The sequence below is a fragment of the Bombina bombina genome, chromosome 5 (assembly GCF_027579735.1).
Source record: "Bombina bombina isolate aBomBom1 chromosome 5, aBomBom1.pri, whole genome shotgun sequence".
NCBI classification, from domain to species: domain Eukaryota; kingdom Metazoa; phylum Chordata; class Amphibia; order Anura; family Bombinatoridae; genus Bombina; species Bombina bombina.
This window is the reverse complement of record NC_069503.1, coordinates 304,321,324-304,334,659: the sequence shown is the minus strand read 5'-3', so window position 1 is coordinate 304,334,659 and position 13,336 is coordinate 304,321,324. Positions and strand designations below refer to the sequence as shown.

The 13,336-nt window shown below is 36.8% G+C and overlaps 1 pseudogene; it reads right to left on the bottom strand.

The window, feature by feature from the left end:
- Positions 1 to 568: 568 nt before the first annotated feature.
- Positions 569 to 13,336, bottom strand: part of LOC128661463 (transcription factor ETV6-like) — a 28,318-nt pseudogene continuing 15,550 nt past the window's right edge.

Sequence of the window (13,336 nt, the reverse complement as noted above, 5' to 3'; positions counted from 1 at the left end):
AAAACATCTAAGTTATTTTATTAAAAGTTCTCTTTGAGAAAATAAAAAGTTTTTTTTTTGTTTGTTTAATAATGGCAATTTAGGATGAGCCAAAGATCAAAAAATTTCATTGAGTATAACAGTTCCCGCTGAACTACATGACAGTAGATTTGGTATGACAATGTGAGCTCACAAGAGATATAGAAACCAATGATTTAGATGATAAAACAGGAAATGGCATCAAAGGCTGAAGATGTGTCAAAAGGCTAAACGTGATGTCTCAAGGTGAAGATTTAACGTCTCTAGTGCAAATACAGCATCTTGATGAGGTGACGAAAAATAATAATATTAAAAAAAAAAAAAAACAATGTCTAGCCCTGGAATAGATAACATGGAACAAATAAGGGTTGTCCAACTGTAAATTGTTATCAGTTGCTGAAGGGACACATTTCCAATTTCCAATTATTGATATATGTCGTCTTATTGCTCAACCAGTACATTCCACACAGCCCAAATCATGTCCCCAATATCCTAGTGCAAGGCAGACTTCCAGTGTGGAGGACAATATTCACCCACAAGATAGGTCCTCTCTTTGCCTCTTCTTGTACAGCACAGCATCTGTACCCTCCTGTAGTTAATGCACAGTGGGAGATTACTATCAGCACTCATCCTCTTGATATATCTGTTCATCCAGCTCCTGAGATTCCAGGTGTTCCAAACGGTCTGTCCTCCCACTCATAATCTCATCTGGCATCTTCATGAACCTGAATAGCAGCCTCTGACCAGGTTCTTTGCAAATTATGTTAAATTTGTAGTAGTGGCGAAGGGCACGGGACATCTTTTTGTACATCATGTTTGTTCTGTTCTTGTGTTAGCCCGTTGGGGTCAATGATTCTAAAAACCATCAATTCTTTATCCTCCCAGCGGATGAAGTTCTAAAATCGGCTATCGGACAATAGCTGGTACACATAATCCCATAGCAGCTGGCAGTCAGCTATCCTGCCTATTGGCATGGCTTGTTCTTCGGGAGATGACACAGACACCATAATATGATTTATATATTCTATATCCTCACGGTGAGATAGATTCATAGGCTTTCCCTCCCTTAGTTGTCCTTCTTCTGCTGTCAGCCGTGGTTGCTTGAACTCCACAGGATGTCTTGTATTGAGTAATAACGGGTGCATGATGGGACTAGGAATTAGCTGGATGACCCTTGGAGTCTCCTGTCTTGGGCTGTCTGGTTTGGGAAGGGGCTCAGCTGGGCAGTGATTAGCTTCAGCAGGAGAAACAGACAATGGGTAAGGATCTTGAGTATGATGGTTGTTGTCAATTTGCAGGCGATGTAAGCGTTCAGCGGGGAAGGGTCGTCTGAGGTTGTTGTCCAAAGAGGAACGCAGTGGTCGAGGTTCTGGGTCAGGGGAAGCATGATGGTTAGAAGAGATGGGTGACCAGGAGCAGTGCAGCAATTCTATGGTAGGGGTATTCTGTAGTGGGACATCAGAAGGTGTTCTTGGAGGTCTGTGTAGAAGGTGATCTACATGTTGATTGTGGGATATTAAGGCCTCAGACTGACTATGGAGCGAGTTTCCAGTGTGATAAAATGATGAGTGGATAAGACAGGATTTCCTTTTCTTCAGTGCATGCTGCAGTACATACAATACATCACCTGAGTGATATTTCTAGAAATTATGATATTCCTCTAATGTTTTTTAATTTTTTAAATTGCTAGAATTACTTACATACTTGTGTGTATGTATATATATATATATATATATATATATATATATATATATATATATACAGTATATGTGTGTGTTATGTCAGAAAGTTTTTGCAAGCATATTTTCATGTCCCTAAATTCCCTTTTTTGTTCTAAACAATGTTTTCTTTCATATTTCTGTGTTTATTTATACCACTATATGTATATAGTGTAAATATAATTATTCTGAGCAGTAATAATTGTGAATATAGCATGTAATCAAGGTATCATATGTATTTATTTGCAATCAAAGAATATTTTTAGAGCTGGGCCAGTTTTCTCTCTGCACCTTTGTAACCCCTCCTGATTGCAGTCTAGTTTTAAACACCACCCCTACACAGGTGTAAAAAAATGGTCTGGCATATAAGATAATATTTCTTAATGAAAATGAAATTAAAGAGAAGAAAGAAAAACACTGAAAATAGCATGACAGTAAAGAGGTGATTTTAATTTCTGTTGTATCTGATCCATGACAGTTTAATCTTAGGTAGATTATCCCTTTGATCTATCATTTTAAGATTATATTGAATCAAACTTTATTCAAATTTTAAAATCATTGTCTAAAATATTACCCTGTGTGTCCTAATGTCATTATCAATTTTTAACTTTAATACTAATTTCACATATACATACTTTCAAAGTATAATACACAATGTAACAAATTGTACTTACAAGTTCTGATGAGTGATCAATTACACAAGTATAGAGCAATTTGATTCGTTAGTGATAGCAGAAAATGTATATTTAAATCAGATTGGCTGATGTCATAAATCATGTGATTATGCATTTCCCAATGAAAGTGGTGGAAAATTTCACTAGTTTGTGGATTGTTTTAGAGTATTGCATCAAATTTGGTGTGAAAAGTGTTTCGTCAAATTTGGTGCGAAGTGGAGAGTGTGACTTGTATTACATGCCTTTAACATGGTGCAAATAGATTTAGCAAAAAAAATAAAAATGAAGTTAGCTATATTATGTTATATATTTATTTAATTTTGATATCTATATCTACTAGTGCACCAAATTTGGAGCAATAATATTGTCCCCTTGCTTTGTAATGAGAGCCAAAGATGTAGCATAATCCATAAGTAGTAATGTATTTATTTAATTTTTATCCCTATATCTACTAGTGCACCAAATTTGGAGCAATAATATTGTTTGATTTAGAAAGAGTAAACAATTTTAATAAAGTTTCTAATTTACTTTTATTATCTAATATGCTTCATTCTCTTGCAGTATCGAACATAAGCTTTCTGTGTTTTCAGACTCTCATTGATTTCTATGGCATTTGCGACCTCAAGGGTGGCGGTTTGAACGATCGGTACACTGCGTCGGAATTGACACGAGCCTACCTGTTGAATGTTTGATGAATTGGCAAGAGGGTCAAATGGAGTCGAATGTGACGGCGAATGATCAATTTTCCCTCTCGAATAACACAAGCATTGATCTGCGTCGGATTGATATCACGGGAGCGTATATTACATCACACATTTCAACATTTGATGATCTTGACACTTGTTAACTATAGCGGATCAAATTTGCGTCAAATTTGACACGTACTTCCAGCGCATTATCAGTTGAAGCTTTGATAAATCGGCCCCTCTGTCTCAATATTGAAAGACATTTTTTGGATTTTATGTCCCATTAAATGCCAGTCCATCTAAATACTTTTTAAACTATGACACATTTTTTAAAATGTATCCATAGCTGAGTAGGTTAATGTTTTAAAGATTTTAATCTGCTGCAATATACTCTACACTTTTTTAAAATATTGCCTTTTAATATTATTTTTCTGCTTTTATATACAAAGGTACAGATACATTTACATATGGGAGATTTTTAGTCGTTAATCAAGCAATAGAGTTAGACAAAACTAATGTAGCCTTGTTATGATGGTAATCTACTGTAATTTGTGAAAGTTGTAGTTTAAGGGTTGGACCAGGTGCAGTTAGTGTATATTGAGTTGGTGTTGTGTTGTGTGAATGAATGATTTATTGTAGTGGGGTTTTACTAGCAGTGGAGTATCATTTATGGTTATTTTCTTTGCATTGAGTTGAAGCTCCCTAGTGGCTTGTGTAAGATTTACAGCTCTTTACAGTTGTAGAGAAAATGTTACTAAGTAACCAATTGCAAATTGCGGTAACAGACAGAAGACAACATCACTACTCTGGTGCAGTGACGCCTGTAGAAAAACAATAAACGTGACTCTGTTGTGAAGTAACACATTGCTTCTGCAATCTCAGTATGACTTTCAAATTAAAAAAAATAATAATTTGACACTAAATAATCATCTCTTCAAGAGACATGAAACCCACATTTTTCGTTCATAATTTAAAAAGACCATGCAATTTTAAACAACATTATAATTTACTTTCATTATCTAATTTACTTAATTCTCCTGATATCCTTTGCTGAAAAGCTTATCTAAATAGGCTCAGTATCTACTGCTTGGTGGCTGCACATAGATGCCTCGTGTGATTGGCTCACCCATGTGCATTGCTTTTTGTTCGACAAAGGATATCTAAAGAATGAGGCAAATTTGGCAATAGAAGTAAATTGGAATGTTGCTTAAAATTGTATTCTCTATCTGAATCATGAAAGAAGTATTTTGGGTTTCATATCCCTTTAATTGGCTTTTATAAGGACTTGGAGTAAGTGCTAATGTTATGCTAAAAATCTATTTAATTAAATTTACTGTATTGAGAAACCATTTATTGTGAAAAACTTACTATATTCCTTAATCATCTTGGAGAATTTCAAAATGTGTTTCCTGCATTCCTTTAAATTATGATTTGAGAAAAAGAGTTTTATTTTTTTAAAAAAGCTTCTGTAAAGCAATAGTGACATTATAAAATAAGAATCCAAAAGAAATTTTACATTTTGTGACATTTTCCTTTGACCTTTAATGCTGGGCTTAAGAGTGAAGTGAAATTGAATGTTTACAAATAAAAAGTTGACATATTCTGAGTTCTGACTATAAATATAAAAAAATCAGTGGAAACCCAAACTTTCATGTAGCATTTTACAAGACAGGTAAGGTAAATTACAGAGTGTTATTTATTTCTCCATTGTTAGCACTATGTGAAATGACTAAGGCCTAGATTTGGAGATTGGCGTTAGCCGTGAAATCCAGCGTTAGAGGCTCCTAACGCTGGTTTTAGGCTACCTCCGGTATTTGGAGTCACTCAAAAAAGGGTCTAACGCTCACTTTTCAGCCGCAACTTTTCCATACCGCAGATCCCCTTACGTCAATTGCGTATCCTATCTTTTCAATGGGATCTTTCTAATTCCGGTATTTAGAGTCGTGTCTGAAGTGAGCGTTAGAAATCTAACGACAAAACTCCAGCCGCAGGAAAAAAGTCAGTAGTTAAGAGCTTTCTGGGCTAACGCCGGTTTATAAAGCTCTTAACTACTGTACTCTAAAGTACACTAACACCCATAAACTACCTATGTACCCCTAAACCGAGGTCCCCCCACATCGCCGCAACTCGATTAATTTTTTTTAACCCCTAATCTGCCGACCGCCAACTACGTTATCCTTATGTACCCCTAATCTGCTGCCCCTAGCACCACCGACCCCTATATTATATTTATTAACCCCTAATCTGCCCCCCACAACGTCGCCGCCAGCTACCTACACTTATTAACCCCTAATCTGCCGACCGCAAAGCACCGCCACCTACGTTATCCTTATGTACCCCTAATCTGCTGCCCCTAACACCGCCGACCCCTATATTATATTTATTAACCCCTAATCTGCCCCCCTCAACGTCGCCTCCACCTGCCTACACTTATTAACCCCTAATCTGCCGAGCGGACCGCACCGCTACTATAATAAAGTTATTAACCCCTAATCCGCCTCACTAACCCTATAATAAATAGTATTAACCCCTAATCTGCCCTCCCTAACATCGCCGACACCTAACTTCAATTATTAACCCCTAATCTGCCGACCGGAGCTCACCGCTATTCTAATAAATGTATTAACCTCTAAAGCTAAGTCTAACCCTAACACTAACACCCCCCTAAATTAAATATAATTTTAATCTAACGAAATTAATTAACTCTTATTAAATAAATTATTCCTATTTAAAGCTAAATACTGATCGGAACAGCCAATAGAATGCGAGCTCAATCTGATTGGCTGATTGGATCAGCCAATCGGATTGAACTTGATTCTGATTGGCTGATTCCATCAGCCAATCAGAATATTCCTACCTTAATTCTGATTGGCTGATAGAATCCTATCAGACAATCGGAATTCGAGGGAAGCCATCTTGGATGACGTCATTTAAAGGAACCGTCATTCGTCGTTCAGTCGTCGGCCAGGATGGATGTTCCGCGTCGGAGGTCTTCAGGATGCTGCCGCTCCGCTCCAGATGGATGTCGATAGAAGATGCCGCCTGGATGAAGACTTCAATCGGATGGAAGACCTCTTCTGCCCCGCTTGGATGAAGACTTCAATCGGATGGAAGACCTCTTCTGCCCCGCTTGGATGAAGACTTCTACCGGATCATGGACATCTTCAGCCCCCCGTTTGGGCTTGGATCAGGACATCGGAGGAGCTCTTCAGGACGGATCGGTGAACCTGGTATGGTGAAGATAAGGTAGGAAGATCTTCAGGGGCTTAGTGTTAGGTTTATTTAAGGGGGGTTTGGGTTAGATTAGGGGTATGTGGGTGGTGGGTTGTAATGTTGGGGGGGTATTGTATGTTTTTTTTACAGGCAAAAGAGCTGAACTTCTTGGGGCATGCCCCGCAAAGGGCCCTGTTCAGGGCTGGTAAGGTAAAAGAGCTTTTAACTTTAGTAATTTAGAATAGGGTAGGGCATTTTTTATTTTGGGGGGCTTTGTTGTTTTATTAGGGGGTTAGAGTAGGTGTAATTAGTTTAAAATTGTTGTAATATTTTTCTTATGTTTGTAGATATTTTTTTATTTTTTGCAACTTAGTTCTTTTTTATTTCATTGTAGTTATGTGTAGATATTGTATTTAATTAATGTATTGATAGTGTAGTCTTAGGTTTAATTGTAGGTAATTGTAGGTATTTTATTTAATTAATTTAATGATAGTATAGTGTTAGGTTTAATTGTAACTTAGGTTAGGATTTATTTTACAGGTAATTTTGTATTTATTTTAACTAGGTAACTATTAAATAGTTCTTAACTATTTAATAGCTATTGTACCTGGTTAAAATAATTACAAAGTTGCCTGTAAAATAAATATTAATCCTAAAATAGCTACAATGTAATTATAATTTATATTGTAGCTATATTAGGATTTATTTTACAGGTAAGTATTTAGCTTTAAATAGGAATAATTTATTTAATAAGAGTTAATTAATTTCGTTAGATTAAAATTATATTTAACTTAGGGGGGTGTTAGTGTTAGGGTTAGACTTAGCTTTAGGGGTTAATACATTTATTAGAATAGCGGTGAGCTCCGGTCGGCAGATTAGGGGTTAATAATTGAAGTTAGGTGTCAGCGATGTTAGGGAGGGCAGATTAGGGGTTAATACTATTTATTATAGGGTTAGTGAGGCGGATTAGGGGTTAATAACTTTATTATAGTAGCGCTCAGGTCCGCTCGGCAGATTAGGGGTTAATAAGTGTAGGCAGGTGGAGGCGATGTTGTGGGGGGCAGATTAGGGGTTAATAAATATAATATAGGGGTCGGCGATGTTAGGGCAGCAGATTAGGGGTACATAGGGATAATGTAAGTAGCGGCGGTTTACGGAGCAGCAGATTAGGGGTTAATAATAATATGCAGGGGTCAGCGATAGCGGGGGCAGCAGATTAGGGGTTAATAAGTGTAAGGTTAGGGGTGTTTAGACTCGGGGTACATGTTAGAGTGTTAGGTGCAGACGTAGGAAGTGTTTCCGCATAGCAAACAATGGGGCTGCGTTAGGAGCTAAACGCGGCTTTTTTGCAGGTGTTAGGTTTTTTTTCAGCTCAAACAGCCCCATTGTTTTCTATGGGGGAATCGTGCACGAGCACGTTTTTGAGGCTGGCCGCTTGCGTAAGCAACTCTGGTATCGAGAGTTGAAGCTGCGTTAAAAATGCTCTACGCTCCTTTTTTGGAGCCTAACGCAGCCTTTATGTGGACTCTCAATACCAGAGTTATTTTTATGGTGCGGCCAGAAAAAAGCCGGCGTTAGCTACACGGGTCCTTACCGACAAAACTCTAAATCTAGCCGTAATAATGGGAAAATATATAATTTTTTTGTCAAATTATTTACATAGTTACACAGTTATTAAATCTTACATCCAGTAACTAATAACACCAACCACTTCAACAAGGATTTGTTCCATGCAGCCTCTACTTAAGCTATTAAGCAGTATCCATTATCACTTGAATTTTTAAACCTTTCTATGCCATTTATATGACCATTATATATCTGTATCCCAGAAAGGTTATATGATAATTCAAATATTACCCATCCACTTAGCATTCTGTAACTAAACCACCCATTTGGATTGTTCAGAATGATTTAGCACAAACAAAATTGTCCTCAGGTTTTAAAGCAACAATAAACAGAATATACCATTAGCATTCCCTTTCCTTATAGAACACATCATCACATACTGCAGTTTCCTATAGTTTACCTACAACATTTTACCCAGTGATTCTTTAGATCAGTGTAAGAGTTGTTGTTTTTTTCTGGATCTAACTGGCTATCCAAAACAAGAGGCTTTTAATGGATTACTTCTGGTATCTAAACCCTACACATTTTAGTAACTGAAGGATACATTCTTATACAACATTTCTTTTTATGCAATATAATGTAATGCACATGAAAAACAAAAACAAAAAACTATTAAGCATTCTTGAATGTGTATATCTAACTTTTTCTATGAGGGGACTGTCTCCTAACAAATATGTAGACTCCATGCTCACCATGAATAAAGAAAACTGTTTTAATAAAATACAATATCGTAGTATTTTGGAGTTGCACTGAAGGAGTTGATAATGTAATATGAATATGCTAGAGGAGATTTGGCACAAGTGTTATAAAGGACATTTTAATTGGATGGCCACCATCCCAAGGAACAAGCTGTATTTAGTTTTTAATCATTTATCTTGAACACATTTTTTTACCCAAATACAAGTGACCTTCGAATAGCTTAAAAAAACACATACTTATGTAGTAAGTTTCAATAGCAATTGAAACACAATATATGGGTGATCTTCCCATTGGTTAATTGTACAAATTATCTTTATCATCACTTTTTAAAAACAAACAACAATATTTTCTAAACAACTGCCCTTGAATATAATTTGTCAGGTAAATAACGATAGAAACATAAACTTTGATGGTAGATAAGAACTAAAAAGGCCCATCAAGTCTTCCCATATTAGATGTTATTTTTTCTTAGAATAACCTTATGCATGTTTCAGACTTTTTTAAATTCCTTTACAGTCTTTATGTTTACCATCTCAATTAGAAGTTTATTTCATGAATCCACCACCCTCTCTGTAAACAAATGCTTTTTCACTTTTTTCCTGAATCTGCTACCCTCTAACTTAAGATTGTGACCCCTTTTTCTGGCATTAGTTTTTTTGTGGAAAATGCTTTCAGCTTCTACTTTATTAAAGTGAATGTAAACTTTCATGAACCAGTGCCCAGTTTTTAAAAATACTATTAAAAACAGGGGCACTTTCATTCATGAAAGTTTAGATTGCAACGTTTTTTTTTTTTTTTTTAAATACCTACCTTTTTCTGCAGCCAAACCAGACCAGCGTTCCGCCACCCGCAGCTCCTCTGTACTTACTTCATCAATGACGAATCCGGCTTCCTCCAATCATGGTGTGCACCCCAGAGCAAACATTTCCTGAGGCCACGTCATGAGTGGAGGAAGCTGGTTTCGTCATTGCTGTGCTAAGTACAGCATGAGAAGCGGGCGGGGGATCGATGGTCCGGTTTGGCTGCAGAAAAAGGTAGGTTTTTAAAAAAATATGCTGCAATGTAAACTTTCATGAATGAAAGTGCCCCTATTTTTTATAGTATTTTTAAAAACCGGCACTGATTCATCAAAGTTTACATTCACTTTAAGGGGTATATTTATCATAGTGCGAGCGGACATGATACGATGGAGCTTGGTAAATAGGCCCCTATTTAAGGGTATCTATCATGTCAGCTCTTTCCCTTCTATCCTCTAAACTATACACATTTATGTCATAGGGGCCCATTTATCAAGCTCCGGATGGAGCTTGAGGGCCCGTGTTTCTGGCGAGCCTGCAGGTTTGCCAGAAACACCAGTTATGAAGCAGCGGTCTAAAGACCGCTGCTCCATAACCTGTCTGAGCAGGCAGACAGACATCGTTGATTGACATCCCCCTGATTGGCCGCGAATCTGCAGGGGGTGGCGTTGCACCAGCAGATCACAAGAGCTGCTGGTGTAATGCTGAATACGGAGAGCATATTGCTCTCTGCATTCAGCGAGGTCTGTTGGACCTTATCCGCACTGTCGGTTCAGGTCCGACAGACCTTTGTTAAATAGGCCCCATAGAGTCTTTCTTTGTACGTTTTATATTTTAGACCGTGTACCATTTTAGTAGCCCTCCTTTGGACAGCTTCTAGTTTAATTATAACTTTCTGAAGCTATGGTCTCCAGAACTGTACACAGTATTCCAGATGTGGTCTAACGAATAATCTGTAAAGTGGCATAAGAACCTTGCTATTTCTGCTACTAATACCTCTCCCAGTGCAACCAAGCATTTGTCTGGCCTTACTGACTGCACTGCTGCATTGTGTACCAACATTTAAATCATCTGAAATTATAATTCCCAAGTCCCATTCCTCTTTAGTTACAGTCAGTAATGTATCATTGAGACTATAATTGGTCTTTGGGTTCTTGGATCCTATAAGCATAATTTTGCTCTTAGTAATATATTTCATTGGTTGTGTCATCTTTTAAGTTTCAAGTGATCTCTTTTTTAGAATATACTTAAAGGGACACTAAACCCAAATTTTTTCTTTAGTGATTCAGATAGAGCATGCAATTTTAAGCAACTTTCTAATTTAATCATATTATTAATTTTTCTTCATTCTCTTGCTATCTTTTATTTAAAAAAGAAGGCATCTAAGCTATTTGTTTGTTCATTGGTGGATACATTTATCCACCAATCAGCAAGAACAACCCAGGTTGTTCACCAACAATGGGCTGGCATCTAAACTTACATTCTTGCATTTCAAATAAAGATACCAAGAGAATGAAGACAATTTGATAATATGAGTACATTAGAAAGTTGCTTAAAATTGCATGCTCTGTATGAATCACAAAAGAAAAAATTGGGTTCAGTGTTCCTTTAAGAGAATAAAATTACTTTCACCTTGCTCTCAATGTCTGTTTTTGTCCCTTATTTTTTAATTAACATCCTTTCATAACAATAAACTTAATTTATTTGTTTCTTTGTAACCTATACTCTGTATGTATATATTTTATTTTTACAAGCAAAATATTCTTATTATTCTTTCTAGTTTTTCAGTTTTCTTTCTACTAAATAAATAATGTGTAGGACCTGCATATATCTATTTATACAGTTGATTTGGGAAACAGAGCTATTGTGAGTTATGAGTGGGTTATTCCATTAAGCAGCCATTTTGTTACCAGCCTATAGGGACTAAAGAAAGTTTCCTGACCTGGGTTAAATACAGTTTAAACTAAATTGATAGAGCTGATTAAAAATCTTGTAACAGTTGCCATAATAGTGCAGGACGTTTTGCATAACCAATACTGTTATATTCATACACTTTTTACCTCAGTGATTACCTTGTATCTAAGCCTCTGTAGACTTCCCCCTTATCTGAGTGCTATTTGCAAACTTGTATTTTAGCCTATCGGTGATGACTCCTGCATGACTCCACGGGAGTGAGCACAATGTTATCTATATAGAACACACTTACTAGCACTGTCTAACTGTGAATTCACTGCAATAAGAGGTGGCATTCTAGGTTTAGCTTTAAACAAATAATACCAAGAGGACAAAGCAAATTTTATGATAAAAGTAAATTGGAAAGTTGTTTAAAATTGCATGCCCTATCTGAATCATAAAAGTTTAATTTTGACTTTAATGACCCTTTAAGTAGATAATCATTGCTGACAGAAGTTTCAGGTAAAAGGCATATGCAGCAGCAAAGGCCCTGCCATGAACATTGCATTTGGAGTCTAAGGATCATTACTATTACTGGTAACATCTACTTACTTCCATTATCACATTTTGCACAGTCTTTATATATTCACACTTTCTGGGGAACAAGATCGTACTGAGCAATTGCACAAGCTCACAGGGTACACAAATACTAGTCTGTGATTGGCTGATGCCTGTCACATGATACAGGGGCCAGGAAATGGGAGAGAAAATAAATTTGTCATAAAAAAAAATCTACTGCTTATTTGAAATTCAGAGGAGTAGGTGTTATTGCATTGTCTTTTTATTATATACTTGGTAATTATGTAATTCTACTGCATTGAGTGGTCCTTTATAAAGCACTTTCTGCCATCATTTTAGGATTACATTTACACTTATATAACAACTAATTCCACAGGAATCAAGCAAAAGCTGTCACCAAATGCCTTATATATAAACAATATCAGATTATAGTAAACTTCCTTCAGTTCAGCCTGAAATATAACAATGTATGATCCTGTGAGGAAAATAATGACCAAATAAAATTGTCTTCAGTTAAGAAATGTGTTCTTCCTAACACCACCTATGTAAAAAAAACAACATTAACTGAGCCCAAGATAAATAACAAAACTGAGAAAATATAGATGAACACAATAGTGCACTAGCTTAAAGGGACACTCAAGTAAAAAATAAACTTTCATTATTCAAATAGAGCATGTAATTTTAAACAACTTTCCAATTTACATCCATTAAAAAAAGTGCAAAGTCTTTCTATATTTAAACTTTTTGAGTCACCAGCTCCTACTGAGCATGTGCCAGAATTCACTGAATAAGCGTATATGCATTTGTGATTGGCTGAGGGCTGTCACATGGTACGTGTATTCATTTGTGATTGGCTGATGGCTGTCACATGATACAGGGGGGGTGAAAATAGACAATAAAATTGTCAGAATAAAAATCTACTATTCATTTGAAGTTCAGACTAAGAGGCCTACTTATCAAGCCGTCAACTGTGCTGCATTCGACGGCACCAATACGCTCGCCTGACATCGCCTAACATCGAGGCCATGGACCTGAATACGCTCTCCATATTTATATAACAATCTGTCAAAAGCCAAGTACGGGGCGATGAGCAGCGGACTGTTGTTAACTAACAGTCATTGATCTCGCTGTTATTTGGCTTTTTCACAGCTTTATTTGTACCCTGTCACTAAACACAGCCACTACTGTATGCTAAGCTGTTTAACCCGTATCCCGCCGCTCCCGGACCCTTAATTCCGATTGGCTTCGTAAGAAGAGGATGCTCCGCATCGGATGTCTTAAAGATGGAGCCGCTCCGCGCCGGATGGATGAAGATAGAAGATGTTGTCTGGGTGAAGACTTCTGCAGGCTTGGATGAAGACTTTGGCCGCTTGGATGAAGACTTCTGCCGGCTTCTTGGAGGATGGATGTCGGATCTTCAAAACTGTAAGTGG